At 41.2% G+C, this 20,050-nt stretch overlaps 1 protein-coding gene across 23 annotated transcripts in view; it reads right to left on the reverse strand.

Annotated features, from left to right (window-relative positions):
* The window catches only part of NFASC (neurofascin), a 222,619-nt gene extending 205,692 nt beyond the window's left edge, over positions 1–16,927 (reverse strand). For 10 of the 23 annotated variants that reach the window (XM_089681122.1, XM_089681126.1, XM_089681138.1 and 7 more), the window contains exon 1: positions 16,421–16,925. The gene's annotated coding sequence lies outside the window, so the exon portion shown is untranslated. Of the gene's footprint in view, positions 1–16,401 lie in introns of all 23 variants that reach the window. The other 13 variants (XM_089681139.1, XM_089681142.1, XM_089681143.1 and 10 more) reach the window with 4 other exon arrangements.
* Between the last annotated feature and the right edge of the window lie 3,123 nt (positions 16,928–20,050).

Consider the following 20,050-nt stretch of genomic DNA (forward strand, 5'->3'; position numbering starts at 1 on the left):
TTTTCATAAGCTAAAACTTTTGTTACATTTTACGCTGTATTTTATTTTATCTTTGGTATTCATTTTATGTTGTTGCAAAGTGTGAGTTAAATAAAAGTCACACTGTTTTAAATCAGCCTGGCGCTAGAACACTTTACCTCAAACGCATAAGAAAGACACTTAAATAATATAAGTGTCTCCATATTTAACACTAATCCTTCCGATTCAAATCCGTCTAATTTGATAATATATTAAACAAGTAAGAATCTTCCAGGAAAAACTGCACAATTTTTCAAATACCCTGGGACCAACGAATATATGAAATGAATGCTAAAGATAAGAAATGACTTCTGACAACAAATCGGTTCAACATAACAAATATGAGGAAACAAAATTCTTCAAGGAACAAATGCCTTCAAAACTAAATGAAACAAAAAATTCTACCATGCACATATCTACTGTTTGTAAACAGCAGCTGGCAGCAAGAGTTTTTAATAACTTCTGGGACAATGTTTTCTGTCACACACTACGGTAGTTACCACCCAGGGGTGGACTGACAACTCATGGGGCCCCCAGGCAATAAGGGATCATGGGGCCCCTGTGTCCTCGCCCACACTCAAACCACACCCAAAAAAGCCTATGAAAGGTACCAGGGGAATCTCATGGGGCCCCCTACTGACCCCAAGTCCACGTACAGTGCCCGAGTTCCCAAATGGTCAGTCCGCCCCTGTTACCACCCCTTGCCTAACTGCCCCCACCATGTATCCCAGGCTCCGCTTTCCCTCAGGTGGGCCCCGAACAGGCATAGAGCGACATCAGCGAACATCCATTCCATTTTAGAATCACAGTTGTGGCTGCAGAAGAAGCTAATCATGCTCTATGTGGTTGATTAGCTTCACTGGCATTCAAAGATGATATTAGGAGTCTAACAGACCTCTAATTTATCCTTAAGACCTTTTAGTCTAGTATATTATCATATAGGGGGCTATCAGCTCCCAATGTAATAGCAATAAAGTTAACGGAAAAAAAAGAAAAAAGTAAAAAAAAAAAACAAGATAACATAAAAGAATTTAAGAAAAACAGAAGAGATTTTTTAAAGCCTCTGCCCCCATGTACATCCATATACACACATATACTAGCATGGCAGGTGGACCTACGTACAAAAATTGTGATTCCATTACACATATGAAGTATTTCTGCGTACGCGGGAGTAGAAGTAATCATTCTAGATCAGCCTTTCTCAATCAGGGTGCCCAGGCACCCTGGGGTGCCTTGAGGTCTCTTCAGTGGTGCCTTGGCAAAATGTCTAAAAATTGCCCAAAACTTGTATACAAGCCATTGGGTTGAACAAGCCGGCCTTTTAGTTACAAAAAGCCACAGGTTTTCATTATGCACCATTATGACCTTCTAGCCACCAGCTTCCAGACAACCAATGACATCTTCAGTTGATAAGGAGGATGTCGGTTGCTTGCACAGCATCCTAGTTTGACCCTCCCCTGCCCTTCTCCATCATTGCTGGAGTCACATTAGCTCAGTGATGGAGAAAAACTGAGGGAGAAGAGAAACATTGGAATACTAGTCAGATCCAGTGAACAAAAGTGTATTTGCTCTGGAAAAATAAATCACCTCCAATGTTGGGTGTCCTTCGTGTGTGGATGTTGATGCATTATATAAAACTATTAGAATAGTTTTTCACATTTTAGAATGGGGTGCCTTATGACTGTCCATAATTTTAAAGGGTGCCTCGGAACTGTGCATAATTTTTATGGGTGCTTTGACTGAAAAAAGGTTGAGAAACACCGTTCTAGATCAATCATTAAAGGTTAACTAAAGTGGACTATTTGGGTACATTTCCTTGGTGTACACAATTTTAAAGCTAGAAATGTTTGCTATCTATTTAGTAGTTATTAAATTGGGTGTTTGTGTGTAGAAATGTGTAGTTTCTAATGAAAAAAGTGACATAAAAAAATTGCAACTACCTTATAATGATCCCAGTCGGAGACTGTACCCTTAGCTAATGCCAAATTTGTAAAATGCTAAATTTGCAACCATTTCATTCTCTAACTAACCTTCAGGACCTGTTCACATTTCACTTTTTAATGACTGAACTGGATGGACGTTTGTCTTTTTTCACCCAGACTATGTAACTATGTAACTATGTAACGTGGTGATTTGGGATTGCGGACAGAATTCATTTTTTTTTTGTCAAATAAGTTTTTATTATTATTATAGTTTAACAATTCAGAAGGGTGGGTTACAAATGTTCAGTGAAAATAACAAAATTAAAAAGTAACTTAGGTAGACAGTACAAAATCAAGTCATATATAGATTTCTCAAAAGAGAAAATGTAAAGCTACACAAAAACTCAATCTGTACATCCCAACAGGTTATATTGGGCCTTGGGAACACCGTAAAACACTTCGGGAGACAAAATGTGAACATAATACCAAAGAACTGAGCAATATCAAAAACAGGGTGAGGAAAGGAGGTTGTGAAGGTGTCACATATGAGACCAAAAGGAATCAAACACACTTAAGCCCAAACAATAAAAATTCTAAGGCTCCATGTACACGGGACACTTCTGAGCGATGGAAACTGACTGCTGGAAAATGTAGGTTAGAAAAACATCTGTTTAGCTGCGTTTGCATACCGTGTTTATGAGCGTTTGCGTTTAGAAGCGTTTTTTAAAGATAACCTCAGGAGACCTTCCAAAATGCCCAGAATGCACTGACAAACGGTTAAAAATTAACTATTTCAGACATTTGAGAGAAATAGAGAGAGCAGAAGCAGAGAGAGCAGTATTTGTTGAGATTAGCTGTCTTTTTTTTTTTTTTTTTGTGGTGTTTGGATGTGTTCCAGCTCATTTCTGTGCAGAAATTATTGCAGCAGTGTTTAACATATTTTCTTTCATGCGAAACCTCACAGTATGGTGTACCAGGTCCATTTGAGCACCGGGAAAATGCTTTGCATGCATTTTTCATGATGAAAAAAGGCTCTGGACAGCATCTGGAAATGGAAGAGTTAAAAACATTTCCAAATGCAAACGCTTATAAATGCGGTTAGCCGCGTTTACATGCATTTACAAGTCTTTAAAACGCTGATAAAATCTACTCCTGAACGCAAGTTTGGTGCGTTCAAAAAACAACTGTAAACTCAACTGTCTGTAAATTACATAGTGTACATGGACACATAGGAAAACATTAGGGAGAGTTCAGGGGATGCTGAAAAAAAATGTAGAAAAGCTCCTAAATGTGAGTTTATCATAAGCAGTGTACATGGAGCTTTAAGCTTGCTCCACCCTTGACCAATTAAGAAGTGCCCAAAGACATGCACAAGATACTGTAAGTGACAAACTAGATATTAAGTGAGTAGAGCTTGGAAACGAGCAAAATCACTATATGCTCACCAGCAGGTCCAAGTAGTGCGGACTTTTTCTGGATTCGCACTATCCTCAGCCACCATTCATATCACCAATAGTCGTTAAGAACCTGGGCCCATTTCACAAGCGAAGGGGGGGTGCAGACATCCAGTGACGAGAGATAACAACTCTGGATGCCAGCAGGCAATGCTGCAAGATACCATTTTTATTTTGGAAATGGGTCCAGGGGACATAGACAAAAGAGCTATTTTGAGAGTAGCTGGAACATCCAAAATACATAGATTTATATGCAGAAAATATACAGTATATGCACTCAACTCTGGACTGTTTGGATTTGTGGGCTTGGCTGGAGGTTCAGTGAATTACTTCTGCAACTGCTGGGATTTGAGCAGGAATCTTCTTTAGTACGTGAGCCAAAAAAGACTAAATAAAGTGATTCAAATAATTGAATGAGGATGAACAAATAATACTCCTACCCTACTCCTAGGGTAAGAATGTTTCTTGTGTTTTTTTTTTTTGGGGGGGGGCACTGAAACACTAGTAACTGGAATAGTAATGCTGGGATTTGTAAAAAATATACATAAACATATTTAGATCATAGCTTGCAAGCTACTGAAACACAGTAGAGGGTACTTGATATTGATTGACTTTAAAGCCCAACTCCAAGAAAATTTAAAAAATCCACCCTTGCAGTCCCCCCCCCCCCCACAAACACACACGCACACAAACTGCAAGGATGTTAAATGCTTGTTTAGTTTAAGAGGAGAGGATTGAGGAATACATACATAAAAACAATACTTACCTTATTCCTCACTCCAGCAGGCTCCTTCCAGCACTGCTACAAGTCTTCTGCAGCTGTACTGGATACTGCAACCTGCTTCAGTCTCATTCCAGCCGCCTCAATGTACAATTCAGGGGTAATGTCCCTGTGTTGTACGTAATGTCGCTGAGGCTCTGCCCACAGACCACAGCTTTGGGCAGAGGAGGTGAACGCTGGAACTGGTCGGAGCTAATTTAAATACTGATTGTACAGTAACCCATAAGTATTGCAGTGTGGGGGGAGGGGAGCCTACTTCAAAGGTGTTTTTTTTTTAATTTTCCTGGAGTTGGGCTTTAAGGTTCAACTTCTTAGTTTCAAAGAAAATTATCCATTTCTAAAGAAGCCAAAATATGTAAATGATGATTTGATGGAGAATGAAGACTGCACTGATTTGAAATGTATGGCATGTAAAAACCATCTTAATTTTTGCTATAGGATTTTTAGGACAATAAGTACTTCTGCACTCGGGTGTCTTGAGAATGAGTTTTATTTGTAAGGTACAAATCTTAAAAAAGATTATGATCTTCTCTTGTTCAGCATATTCTGTATTGTCTTATGTTACTTACTACAGAGAGGGATATCAGCAGAAGTTTGGTTTATAAGGACTTTCTTGAAAGACAAAATACACTACAATGAATTTTAGTGCAAAAAAAAAAAAAACCACGATATAAAACCCAGTTTTTTTTTGTAAAATATAAAAGACAGGATTACAGAGAGTAGATAGATACCAAGCATGCCAAGTCTTAACATTACATGTCCCACCAGCCCCTCCTTAAACTCACCTGAGCTTGATCTCGATCCAGTGATGTGCACAAGAGTCAAGGCTCTCTCACTTCTCACTGGCTTAGAGACAGCTGCTATCAATCACAGCCAGTGAGGAAGGAGTGGGAGATGGGGCAGAGCCATGCTCTGTGTGTCTTATGAACACATACCCTGTTTCCCCCAAAATAAGACCAACCCCAAAAATAAGACCTAGTACTATTTTTGGGAATTGCTGAAGTATAAGACTTACCCCGAAAATAAGACCTAGTTGTGATCAGCTGTTCCACCACCTCTGGCACTGGCCCTGTGTACACCAATATCTACTGTCTCCTATAAGCACAGAAACGCGGCTTTTGTGTTTCCAAGTGACAATCCCTCTTGTAAGTAACAGCACCATCTGCTCCCACACAACCCCCCTACCTCTGTACTCACTGTGGGACAGGGAAGGAACAGATATCTGAGGGTGCAGTGTGTTTAGGGGTGGGGCAGGGCATCTCATCCTGCAGCCTAATGCATGTGGTGAGTGCGCTTGGTGCACTGTGTGGGAAGATAGGACCCGAAGCTCACTTCTGCATCCCCTGTCTGCATCTCACCCCTGCACCCTGTCTGTGGCTCATCTCTGCACCCTGTCTGAAACTCACCTGTCAATTCACCTCTGCAACACCTTTTTTTTGAGCCAAAAAAAATATAAGACAGTGTCTTATTTTCGGGGAAACACGGTAGATGTAGCTCAGGAGCGAGCCCTCACAAGGGCCTCTATAGCAAGCAGCTTGTTTTGGTGGGCACTGGGGGGAGAAAGTCCAGGAGCACCAGTGGAGGACCCCAGAAGAGGATAATCAGGGGTGCTCTGTGCAAAACCATTGCACAGAGCAGGTATGTATGACATGTTTGTTATTAAAAAAAAATATATTAGAATTGTTTTAACCTTGAATTATGGCCCTAGATTTATTGCTCTCACTAATTTCTCAAATGTGAGGTACCATTATGGTTTACATACTGTATACTTGTACATCCTGTGCATGTGTTTGCATTTGTGTACAGGTCAACGAGGTTATTTTTTTTTATTATTCTTTTAATATATTTTATTATAATTTATTTATTTTTTCACTTTTTTTCATTTAGCTTTATTGCTATTACAAGAAGGCTAACAAGTGCCCTGTGTGATAGCACTGGGCATACGACAGGTCCTCTTTATGGAGAGATCAGGTATCCATTAGAGGCAAAAGATAGAGCTGCAAGACTGAAAAATGAAAGGCCCATTCTCACTGGCCTGCACAGTAAAACATACGGTTTTACTGTGTGGACAGATGTCAGTTGAAAGTTCATGAAAGAGTGTCGCAACGAATGTCCTTTCAGCCTTATTAAAATGTCAGAAAGAAATTTTTTTCATTTCTATACACCGCTGCAGTGCAGTGCGTATAAACAGAGTACACAGAGCCTTCAGATGAGCTTTGGTCCATTGTGGAAAAATGCAGCCATATGCATTTTTCTGCATCACTCTGCTCAGCACCCAAGGGCTTTGTTGCAATGTGAACAGGGAACATAGAAAGCAATTGTTTTCTCTGTGCCCTTGCAGTGACTGGCATTGATCTGATGCAGGAAAACACAAGACACCTCACCAGTGCGAACAAGACCAAAGGGTAACAAAGCCATTAATTATATAAGATATTACAAAGGGGTTAAAGGTCGACATTTTAGGCTGAGAATGTTGTGGGTGCAGTGAAAGAGCACAATAACCCCCAAACTCTACCTAACTAATGGCATCATCTTGAGGACTGGGTAAAGCAATATTTTCAACCACTGGTCATAATCATCATCAGAGTAAGTGACAATTGCTTGACAAAGTAATGTATTTTCAATTTTCCTGTCATATGTTTCTCCCCCTTTGTTATATAAATCTTTTTGTTGCTCACTGAACACAATAATGTATAAATCAGACATGACCAATATAAATACTGTACAGTATTAAAAAAACAATTAATTATTAGCAATTACATTTTTATATGTATATATCATGAATAATGCTGCCAGACTCATCCACCTTACTAACCGTTCCGTATCTGCCACCCCTCTCTACCAATCCCTCCACTGGCTTCCCATTGCCCAACGGATAAAATTCAAAACATTAAGAATAACATATAAAGCCATTTATAACTCTGCCCCAAATTACATCAACGATCTTGTCTCCAAATATCACCCAAACCGTACTCTCCGCTCCTCACACGACCTCCTGCTCTCTAGCTCCCTTGTCTCCTCCTCCCATGCTCGTTTTCATGACTTCTCCAGAGCGTCCCCCGTTCTCTGGAACTCTCTACCCCAATTTATCAGACTATCGCCTACTCTGCTCACTTTTATGCAATCTCTGAAAACCTATCTCTTCAGGAAAGCCTATCCTGCCCTCAGCTAATAATAGAATATTCTACTCCTCCTACCAGTCCATCTCCCACAGTTACTACCTTTTGTGCCACTAGCTCCTCCCTCTTAGATTGTAAGCTCCAAGGAGCAGGGCCCTCCTATCCCTCTTGTGTTGAACTGTATTGTTGCTGTATTGTCTCCCGTTATATTGTAAAGTGCAAACTGTTTGTGCTATATAAATGCTATATAAATCCTGTACAATAATAATAATAATATATATATATATACATATATATATAGATATGGATATATGTGTGTATAGGATTGTATTATAGATATAGTGTGAATTATTATTGTTTTGTGCTAATTTGTGGCATAGAAATAGAGGTAATGTTATTGGATAAAGACTGTAGTTGTGTCATGTTGAAAAAAATGTACTAGGTCAGCGAGAGTGGACCCCCAGTCTTAAAATCTCCCTGTGGGTGCTGGTCTTATTTTCTAAAAGTGGAATCCAATGTTATATTTTTAGTCAATACAGAAATGCAAAATCACTCTGCAATGCACAGATAGTTACTTAGTCGATGTCACAGGCCTATATGAAAACATTACAGTTACCATGTAAAAAGCCAATTGCACAAGCCACTCTTCAACATTAGACATATAGGGGATTGTTTACTAAACCTGGAGCCTGCAAAATCCGGAGCAGCTCTGCAAAGAAACCAATCAGCTTCCAGGTTTTATTGCCAATGCTTACTTGAACAAGCTGAAGTTAGAAGCTGATTGGCTACCAAGCACAGCTGCACTAGACTCTGAGTGCACCACTCTTAGTAAATCTCCCCCTCAATGTTCTGAAAACTTGTAACTACCTTCTTTCCTATATCAGCTTATACTGATATACGTTACTGACACACAACAGGCCACTCAGCTGTTACTACCAGCTGCACCGCAAGTCACCAGCCTTCCATTATCCATAATGGTTAATTGCTTTCTACAGGATCATTACGGAATAGTGAACTTCCTGCAGATGGTTCTATAAATGTGCCGTAGACCTAGTAACTAGATTTGACTGATAAAATCACCAGAAACCATATTAAAAAATGGATATAAAATAAGGGAAGACTGTAAAACTTGCTTTACTACTCTCTGACAATTCTGTAAATATAAATGCACAGTATGTAAAGAGCTACGTAATTTGTCATCACTAAATATTAAAGAAAAAAAATATTCAGAAATAATCATCCATCGATAGCTCACCCATCAAGAACAAAAATTGCAGCTTACCAGTCCTTAGGCTACGTTCACACTAGCTTTGTCAGCAGGCATCAGACAGGCGTTTGGGAAGCATTTTTAACAGTGCTTTTCACACAGAAGCGTCAGCGTCGCGTTGTGTTGCGTTGCAGCAAAACTGACGCCTCTTGTTGAGTCAGGAGTTGAAGCCTCCCATTCAAGTCTATGGTGCCGCTCCGCAAACGCCTGGCAGGAGCTTGCGGTGCGCTTGCGACGCAGTTGCGGAGCGTTAAAACCATTTATCTTCATTATAGAAGTTTGTGGTGCGGTTTTAACGCTTGGCAAACGCCTATCAACCGCCTCAAAACTGCGCATGGGGCGTTTTGGGAGAGTTTGAGGAGCATTAAAAACGCTTCACAAACGCCTGTCTAACAGCTGTCAAACTCTATAGGGGCATTTGGCAAGAGTTAGAAATAAAGTCAAGTGTGAACGAGCCCTTAGATGACATGGCTGCATTTGTTTCCCTTTTCACTGTTATTTCATTTATTTTAACCTGGTAATCCTGCTAATACCTCAACCGTCCTGAGCAGCATTGTCACCCCAGGACAGGAAGTGTGTTAGAACCAGGGGCAGACTGACCATTTGGAAACTCGGGCACTGCCTGAGGGCCTGGTGTCAGTAGGGGGCCCCATGAGATGCCCCTGGTACCTTTTTCATAGGCTTTTTTGAGTTTTGGCAAGGGCACAGGGGCCCCATGATCCCCTATTGCCCGGGGGCCCCATGAGTTGTCAGTCCGCCCCTGGTTAGAACTATAATATGGTGTAAGAACTATATAATACCTCCCCCTGTTCTACATTAACCCTCCGTTCACATCAAGCCCGACTTTGAAATCATTCGATTTACATTGAAGTCGCACGATTTCAAAGTCGGGGGACCCACCGATTTCAGGTGCAATTTGCAAAACATCTGATAGAGATGTCTATGCAAATCGCACTAAAAGTAGTGCATGTACTACTTATAAAATCGGTGCAGATCCGACCAAGTTGGAACTGCCCCAATATGACCGCTCAAATAGCAGAAAATAGGGTGCGACTTGGCATACGATTTGCAAGTCTCATGGTATACAAATCGCATGCCAAATCGCACCCGATGTGACCGGGGGCTAAGGCTAGGGTCACACCTATGCAGTTTGCGTTTGACCCGTTTCTGCATTGCGTTTTGCATTGCGTTTAGCATTTTAGCACCTGTATTTTTGCTGCGATTTTTTTTCTTGTTTCTAGGTTTCCAGATTTAAAATGTAAAACTCATCAAAAATGCATCAAAAACACAGCAAAAATGCACTGAATGCTTTTCTGCATCGTTTCCATTGAAGTCTATAGAACCAAAAATGCAACTTTTTGCATTCAAAAAAGCCCTGACCCTTTCCAAAAAACACACCAGGTGAAAACGCGGAGATGTGAACGTGTCCAGTAGGAAATCATGTTAACTGGTCTGTAGTGCGTTTCTGCAAGACGCTGCAGAAAATGCTTAGGTGTGAACCTGTGTAAGACTCAGTTCACACTGCTGCAACTTGGGATCCGACTTGTGAGACCCCAAGTCGCATGACATGTGAAATCCCATGTTAGTCAATGAGAGCCGTCTTAATTAGCACTACTGAAGTCGCTCTAACTTTAGAAAAGGTTCCTGTACTACTTCAAGGTGACTTCTATCCGACTTGTGCCCATAGATTTTAATAGAAGTCGTCTCCAAGTCAGATCCTCATCTACAGTCAGGTCCATAAATATTGGGACATCGACACAATTCTAACATTTTTGGCTCCATACACCACCACAATGGATTTGAAATGAAACGAACAAGATGTGCTTTAACTGCAGACTGTCAGCTTTAATTTGAGGGTATTTACATCCAAATCAGGTGAACGGTGTAGGAATTACACCAGTTTGCTTATGTGCCTCCCACTTGTTAAGGGACCAAAAGTAATGGGACAGGATAATAATCATAAATCAAACTTTCACTTTTTAATACTTGGTTGCAAATCCTTTGCAGTCAATTACAGACTGAGGTCTGGAATGCATAGACATCACCAGACGCTGGGTTTCATCCCTGTGATGCTCTGCCAGGCCTCTACTGCAACTGTCTTCAGTTCCTGCTTGTTCTTGGGGCATTTTCCCTTCAGTTTTGTCTTCAGCAAGTGAAATGTATGCTCAATCGGATTCAGGTCAGGTGATTGACTTGGCCATTGCATAACATTCCACTTCTTTCCCTTAAAAAACTCTTTGGTTGCTTTTGCAGTATGCTTTGGGTCATTGTCCATCTGCACTGTGAAGCGGCGTCCAATGAGTTGTGAAGCATTTGGCTGAATATGAGCAGATAATATTGCCTGAAACACTTCAGAATTCATCCTGCTGCTTTTGTCAGCAGTCACATCATCAATAAATACAAGAGAACCAGTTCCATTGGCAGCCATACATGCCCACGCCATGACACTACCACCACCATGCTTCACTGATGAGGTGGTATGCTTAGGATCATGAGCAGTTCCTTTCCTTCTCCATACTCTTCTCTTCCCATCACTCTGGTACAAGTTGATCTTGGTCTCATCTGTCCATAGGATGTTGTTCCAGAACTGTGAAGGCTTTTTTAGATGTCGTTTGGCAAACTCTAATCTGGCCTTCCTGTTTTTGAGGGTCACCAATGGTTTACATCTTGTGGTGAACCCTCTGTATTCACTCTGGTGAAGTCTTCTCTTGATTGTTGACTTTGACACACATACACCTACCTCCTGGAGAGTGTTCTTGATCTGGCCAATTGTTGTGAAGGGTGTTTTCGTGACCAGGGAAAGAATTCTTCAGTCATCCACCACAGTTGTTTTCTGTGGTCTTCCAGGTCTTTTGGTGTTGCTGAGCTCACCGGTGCGTTCCTTCTTTTTAAGAATGTTCCAAACAGTTGTTTTGGCCACGCCAAATGTTTTTGCTGTCTCTCTGATGGGTTTGTTTTGTTTTTTCAGCCTAATGATGACTTGCTTCGCTGATAGTGACAGCTCTTTGGATCTCATCTTGAGAGTTGACAGCAACAGATTCCAAATGCAAATAGCACACTTGAAATGAACTCTGGACCTTTTATCTGCTCATTGTAATTGGGATAATGAGGGAATAACACACACCTGGCCATGGAACAGCTGAGAAGCCAATTGTCCCATTACTTTTGGTCCCTTAACAAGTGGGAGGCACATATGCAAACTGTTGTAATTCCTACACCGTTCAACTGATTTGGATGTAAATACCCTCAAATTAAAGCTGACAGTCTGCAGTTAAAGCACATCTTGTTAGTTTCATTTCAAATCCATTGTGGTGGTGTATAGAGCCAAAAATGTTAGAATTGTGTCGATGTCCCAATATTTATGGACCTGACAGTATATTGATGTGATCTGACATTACAAGAAGTTTACCCAGGCATTCCCTGAAAGTTGCTTTAGCCCTGGTTCACACTGCCGCAATTTCAGGTGCAATTTGGAAATTGAAATCGGACCTGAAATCAGATCTAATGAATGTGAATATGAGTGTTTTAACATACGCGATTTGCTGCAGCGCAATTTCAAAAGTAGTTCTTGTATTACTTTTTCTGCAGTTTGTTGCGATTTCACATATAGACTACAATAGAAATCGCACTGCAAAACGCAATGGAAAATGCAAGAAATCATTGGGATATCTTCAGAAAACACGGTGAAAATCGCAAACAAATCACATCCAGTGTGAACCAAGCCTTATTCACCGGTCACACTGCTGCGATTTAAAATTGTGCAATTTCAGCGCGATTTCACATATGATTTCTGAAGACTTTATTGCTACTTGTGAAGATTTTCAACAATTTCTTGTAATTTGCAGTGCGATTTCCATTATATTCTATGTATGTGAAATTGCAACAAAACTGCAGAAAAAATAATGCAAGAACTACGTAAGGCAACTTTCACACTGATCCGCTGCAAAACAAAGCAAAAATGCATAGGCGTTTTTACCGCGCTGACTTAAAAATTGCACCAAAAACGCTTCTCAGAGGCGTTTTTGAGGCGTTTTCCATTGATGTTAATGGGAAGAGGCATTTTTTTTTTACTCACTAAACATGTCCCAAAGATGCTGCAAGTAGGAGTTTTTTTTACCGCAACGGAAGCGCAACGCCTCAGTGTGAAAACATACATAGATATACATTCACATACAAAGGGAAGCATTTTTCTTGAGCTTTTCAGGCACTTTTTTTAATGCAAAAACGCTTCAAAAACTCATCAGTGTGAAAGTAGCATCGCGGTGCAGCAAATCGCACATCTTAGGATACTGACATTCACTAGATGTGTTTTCAGGTGCGTTGTCAATTTGCAAATCGCAGCGGCACTTAAGAGTTGCTTCAGAAATGCTTCAAAGTAGTTCTCAAGTTGCCTGGCAAAGACACTGCATGTCACGCAACTTTCAGGTAGCAGTAGTGTGAACCGAGATAAAGGGGGAGGTGTTTTGTATTCCACTAAGACAGCTGGGAACAATGCTAACTGATAACAGTCCAGAAGCAGAACGTACAGGAAGTTTTCAGCTCACAGGATTTCTGGCTGGATGAACAGCTAATTTTCTTTGCAAACGGATACAATAAAACACATTCAATGGTCTATTTAACAGACCCTATGGGAGCAAATATGAGAAATATACTGGAAGAGTACACACACTTTAATTCTACTGTGATAGCTAAGGAATAACTAGTTATTTTTTGATATCTGGGTCTTTCCTGCTCTCTAGTTCATTGCCTCTTGCAGCCTATTTCAATCAGACAATATTTGAGGACATTGTATTAGATAAAAATATCCAAAGCTCTTCGGATGAACTGAATCTGATACAGTGTTTTATTACTGACAGGGTAAAGTTGGAGAATTGTTTGAAAGCAAAGGATAATAAATAAACAAATAACCACTGTTTTGGTTATCAGGCTCTACACTTTAGGGCTGGTTCACAGTTTGGATGCATTCTGGATGTGTTTCTGCATGTGCATTTTTGATGCATTCCGTTGCATTTTTCCCATTTTTTTCTTCATCCTAAATAATGAAATGTGCGTTCTGGTGCATCTTTGGTGCGTTCTTGTGCATTTTTTATGTGTTTACCATGTTCCAGTACAGTTCAGTGCATCACCCAACCCTGCCTTTCCCCCTTCTATATCAGCTTCCAAACTACACCTAGACTACCCGCCTACTTTGGTCCATCTTCCTTGAAACCTGTCCTTTAATGTCAAATTCTAACAGAAATGTGACTATGCATGGTTGTCTCCATGCTTGCTGCCTTTTTGTTAGACTATATTTGTTATAGCCTACAATTGCCATCATTGTGTTTATATCTCTGTATTATATTTGTACTTTCTAAGAAAATATGTGAACAAGAACAAATGTTCTACTTTTTTCTTTTTTTCTGGCACTAATACACACTGGTACTGACTGCTCTGGTGTGAACTATGCCAACCATATAACCTATGGCACCTCCTGCCTGGAGTTCGCCTGGATGTTCTCCCTGTGCCTTTGTGGGTTTCCCCTGGGTACTCTGGTTTCCCACACTCCAAAGACATGCTGGTAGGTTAATTGGCTCCTGGTTAAATTGGCCCTAGTATGTATATGTATGAATGTGAGTTAGGAACCTCAGATTGTACATCCCTTGAGGGTTAGGGACTGATGTGAATGTACAATATATATGTAAAGTGCTGCGTCAATTGAAGGCACTATATAAGTACCTATAATAAATAAATAAATACTATCCCTGCATTTATGATGCAGAAAAAAAAAATGCACTGGACTGCATGTGGTGTGGACCAGCCCTAGCGTATGTAAACCCTAGCAATACAGGTCTCTTATGTGCTCCCTTTCAGTCTGTCAAATATAACATTTGAAGTGTTTTATTATATCTGTTCAACATTTACCAAAATAAAAAGGTAGCCTTCCAGACATAAATCTTGTGAGCTGAAAACTTCCTGCACTCTCTGTTTCTGGAATGTTATCAGTTAGCATTGGTAGTAGTCTTGGTTGACAACAAAACACCTCCCCCTGTAATTATTATTTCTCATGCACAGTGGGCGCTTTAAAATGTTGGTAGCGTTAGCTGAATAAAGTCATGTTAAAAACATATGTTTCTACATTTCTGCATTAGCGTTTAGCCACGTTTTTCCACGTTTGCGATTTTTAGTGGCTTTTACACAAAAAATTAAATTTTTGGTCAAAAAACTCCGGTTTGCCGTGTTTACCAGTGGGATTCCTCATGCACACTGGACGTTTTTACAGATGCTGTTTTTGGCTTTTGATGTTTTTTTCTACAGCCAGTAAACTCCCCAGCATGTTATCCTATGTGTCCATGTACACATACTGTAATCAACATTTTGTGGCTGGAAAAAAGACCGAGGACTAGTGGGTTTCTAGAGGAGTTTTTTTAGCTGTAAAAGCGATGTAACGCTGAAAAATGCGGTAAATGCCACATACTGGTGTTTTTGGACTTTTTTTGACCAAAAAATTTTATTTTTTTGATTAAAAAAAGTTAAAAAACACAAATGCGGAAAAATGCGGGAAAATGCCGCTATTCGTGGCTAAATGCCGCTAAACGTTATTACAAAAACGCTAACAAAAGGCTGAAAAATGCACGTATTTGACATGACTTTACACAGCTAGGGTTACCAGCGTTATCAAAATGTCCAATGTGCATTAGGACTTTACGTTTTTACAGCTAAAAAACCCCTCTAGAAACCCACTAGTTCTGGGGGGTTTTCCAGCCAAAAAATGTTGATTACAGCCTATGTGTGCATGGACACATAGGATAACATGCTGGGGGGTTTACTGGCTGTAGAAAAAAATGCCAAAAGCCAAAAATAGCCACTGCAAAAATGTCCAGTGTACATGAGGACTTACACAAGATTTTTATAGTGCCAACAGTTTACGTAGCGCTTTACAACATGAGGTACAATACAATACAATGCAATACAGGAGGAATCAGAGGGCCCTGCTTGTTAGAGCTTACAATCTATGAATGGAGAGGGGAGGTGTTATGTAGTCCTAACACACCTCCATGTCCTAGGGTGACAACGCTACTCAGTACAGTTATCACCCTAAGACAGGAAATGTGTTAATCGCAGGAATACCTGATTAGAAAAAAGAAAAAATGTAAAAAAACAAATGCAGCCATCACATCTACTATCAATTTTTTTGTCCATGGGTTTAGATATTCTTTAAACCCCCGGGTACATCAAAGCCGATTTTGAAATCATGTGACTTTCAGTGAAGTCGCACGATTTCAAAATCGGGTGACCTGCCGATTTCAGTTGCGATTTGCAAGACATCAGATGTCTATGTAAATCGCACCGAAAGTAGTGAATGCACTACTTTAGAAATCAGTGCGACTACGACCAAGTCGGAACCACACCGATATGACCGCTCTAATAGCGGATGATAGGGTGCGACTTGGCATACGATTTGCAAGTCGTCTGGCATTGAAATCGCATGCCAAGTGTCACCTAATGTGACTGGGGTGTTATAGAGCCCATGAAGAAGGTATAACCTGGCGCGTCCATACACGGATAGCCATCTTTAGCACTGATATGCTTTTGCTGGGCACAAGTGACAGCTGATAAGAGCTGGAAGTGTACACTAGCAGTGCAGGAGAGCAGAAGGGGCTGTGTAATGTGAAGTCTATTCAGCAGGCAGCACACAAAGACAGAGGAAGATGAGAGCAGGGGCAGGCATGCACACAAAGAAAGGAGAGCAGCTATAGGAACATGGATCCTGAAGGTGCCAGCAGCCAGAAATCGACATTTAGCAGCAGGGATGTCTAGGCTCAGTGACAACCCTAGCCCATAGTAAGGAGCCCCCTCCCACCTAGAGCCGCAGTGCTGACCTGTCATCTCCTTGGATGGGGTGCTGATGTGCAGGCCCTGGGATGAGGCTGCCTCCAGTCCTGGACCCCAGATGTCTGTCCTCTGTCCTAGATGGATGGGGAGGATGAGGCTGTGATGATCAAGTGGCTGGAGCTTGCAGGATGGGTGGTGCACAGAGCAGATCCAGTCGTCTAATACATGTTTAGGTTGATGATGAGGCTTTCTTCAGGAACAGGAGTACATGATGATGGTAGGCAGAGAAATCCGGAGCCAGCTGTCACTGGTGCTGAGAAGGATGCAGTAGAAGCAGCTGCTGGCTGGGCTCTGCTCAGAGTGGGTGTCGCTCTTTCACGCCCTCTGCTAGGCTGGATGCTCGGATGTGGACTTCATTCCCCTTTCAGTATCTTGAATAGGATGGCTTGTGGCTGAGCGTGTAGTGCGTATGTGACAGGCAGGCAGGGCTCCGCATTAGGGCAAAAGGCAGAGCGTGATCAGCGCATTCCCGCAGTGCCATGCACGCCCCCGCTCCGGCTCCCTACACGATCGCTGCTGCTGCTGCTGCTGTGCGCGTGCCCTCAGCTCAGCACATCATCATCATGGACTGCTCCTTGTAGAGCGGCCTTCCTCCGATGTGATGACCACAGGCCCAGGACTGTACCTAGACAGCAGGGCAGATTCTTTTCTAACACCCCCTTATCTATACTTCACAACCATTTTCTGTATAAGTCCCCGGTCACTCTGCTGCGATTTCATATTGTACAGTGTGCGATTTCTGAAGACCTTATTGCTACTTGTGAAGATTTTCAATGATTTCTTGCCATTTGCAGTGTGATTTCCATTATATTCTATGCATGTGAAATGGGTGCACTGCCCAAGGGCCCGGAGTCAATAGGGGGCCCCATTAGATGCCACTGGAACCTTTTTTCATAGGCTTCTTTGAGTTTGGGCAAGGACACAGGGGCCCCATGATCCCCTATTGCCCGGGGGCCCCATGAGTTGTCAGTCCGCCCCTGGGACTGACAACTCATGGGGCCCCCGGTCAATAGGGGATCACAGGGCCCGTGTCCTCACCCACACTCAAAAAAGTCTATGAAACAGCCAATGAAAGGTACCAGGGGCATCTCATAGGGTCCCCTACTGACCCCAAGCCCTCGGGCAGTGCCCGAGTGCTGGAATGGTCAGTCCGGCCTTGATATGAACTCATAAAACTGCAGAAAAAGTAATGCAAGAACGACTTTAGAAGTCTCAGCATTCATTAGGTGTGATTTTGGCTGGGATTTCAGTTTGCAAACTGCACCTGAAATCACACCGGAGTGACCAGGCACTTATGCCACTGCAATTTAAAATCGCACAATTTGTGTGCAATATCAGCGTGATTTCAGGTGCGATTTCTGAAGACTTTATTGCTAACTGAAGATTTTCAATAATTTCTTGCTATTTACTGTGCGATTTCCATTGTATTCTATGTATGTGAAATAACAAAACTGAAGAAAAAGTAATGCAAGAACGACTTTAGAAATTGCAGCTGCAGAAAATTGCACATGTTAAGACACTGCCATTCACATTCATTAGATGTGATTTCAAGTGGGTTTTCAATTTGCAAACTGCACCTGAAATCACACCGGTGCGACCAGGAACTTACAGCACTGCAATTTAAAATCACATGATTTGTGTGCAATTTCAGCGTGATTTCAGGTGCAATTTCTGAAGACTTTATTGCTACTTGTGAAGATTTTCAACGATTTATTGCAATTTGCAGTGCGATTTCCATTGTATTCTATGTATGTGAAATAACAAAACTGCAGAAAAAGTAATGCAAGAACGACTTTAGAAATCACAGTTGCTGCTAATCGCATATATTAAGACACTGATATTCACACTCATTAGATGTGATTTCGGGTGGGATTTCAATTTGCAAACCGCACCTGAAATCACAGCGGTGTGACCAGGCATTTAGTCACCCATCACACTGCTGCGATTTCAAATCGTGCCATTTGCGTGCAATTTCAGCACAATTTCAGGTGCGATTTCTGAAGACTTTATTGCTGCTTGTGAAGATTTTCAATGATTTCATGCAATTTGCAGTGCAATTTCCATTGTATTCTATGTATGTGAAATAACAAAACTGCAGAAAAAGTAATGCAAGAACTACTTTAGAAATCGCAGCTGCAGCAAATCACACATGTTAAGACACTGACATTCACATTCATTAGATGTGATTTCGGGTGGGATTTCAATTTGCAAACTGCACCTGAAATTGTACCTGTGTGACCAGGCACTTACACTGTTGTGATTTAAAATCGCAAGATTTGTATGCAATTTCAGGTGCGATTTCTGAAGACTTTATAGCTACTTGTGAAGATTTTCAACGATTTATTGCAATTTGCAGTGCGATTTCCATTGTATTCTATGTATGTGAAATAACAAAACTGCAGAAAAAGTAATGCAAGAACTACTTTAGAAATCGCAGCTGCAGCAAATCACATATGTTAAGACACTGACATTCACATTCATTAGATGTAATTTCGGGTGGGATTTCAATTTGCAAACCGCACCGGTGCAACCAGGCACTTACACCTCTGCGATTTAAAATCAAACAATTTATGTGCAATTTCAGCGCGATTGCAGGTGCAATTTCTGAAGACTTTATTGCTACTTGTGAAGATTTTCAATGATTTCTTGCAATTTGCAGTGTGATTTCCATTGAATTCTATGTACGTGAAATAACAAAACTGAAGAAAAAGTAATGCAAGAACTACTTTAGAAATCGCAGCTGCAGCAAATCACAGATTTTAACACACTGACGTTCACATTCATTAAATGCGATTTCAGGTGCAATTTCAATTCACACTGGCGAGACTGGGCACTTTGACCCCAGTCACACTGGGTGAAACTTGGAAATTCCATGCCAAGTCGCTCCCTATTGTCTGCAATTACAGTCATATCAGGGTGGTTCCAACTTGGTCGGAGCCGCACAAATTTCTAAAGTAGTGCATGCACTACTTTTTGGTGCGATTTGCATAAACAACTGTGTCAGATGTCTTGCAAATCGCACCTCAAATCGGCATGGCATCCGAATTTGAAATCATGCAACTTCCCTGTAAGTCGCACAATTTCAAAGTCAGGAGCGGTGTGACCAGGGTGTCGGATGTCTTGCCAATCGCATCTCAGATCGGCATGACATCCAACTTTGAAATCATGCAGCTTCACTGTACGTCGCAAGATTTTAAGGTCGGGATCAGTGTGACCGGGCTGTCAGATGTCTTGCAAATCGCACCTCAGATCGGCATGACATCTGACTTTGAAATCATGCAACTTCACTGTAAGTCGCACAATTTCAAAGTTGGGATCAGTGTGACCGGGCTGTCAGATGTCTTGCAAATTGCACCTCAGATCGGCATGACATCTGACTTTGAAACGGTGCAACTTCACTGTAAGTCGCACAATTTCAATGTCAAGATTGCTGTGACCGGGGTATTAATCATCAACTCAATCAAATTAGTATCCAAGGTCAGAAAACAACCCAATTCAGCAATGTTTTTCCTTTTTCTAAACAAAAAAAAATAAAATTGATGAAATGATTACATCCATAGAGAAAGAATATGGATTTCTGAGACCGAAAGATTGGATTTTTGAGGCACAACTTACGC

The sequence above is a fragment of the Staurois parvus genome, unplaced genomic scaffold (genome assembly GCF_062004578.1).
Source record: "Staurois parvus isolate SC_StPar_1 unplaced genomic scaffold, SC_StPar_1.0 ptg000261l, whole genome shotgun sequence".
Lineage (NCBI taxonomy): Eukaryota > Metazoa > Chordata > Amphibia > Anura > Ranidae > Staurois > Staurois parvus.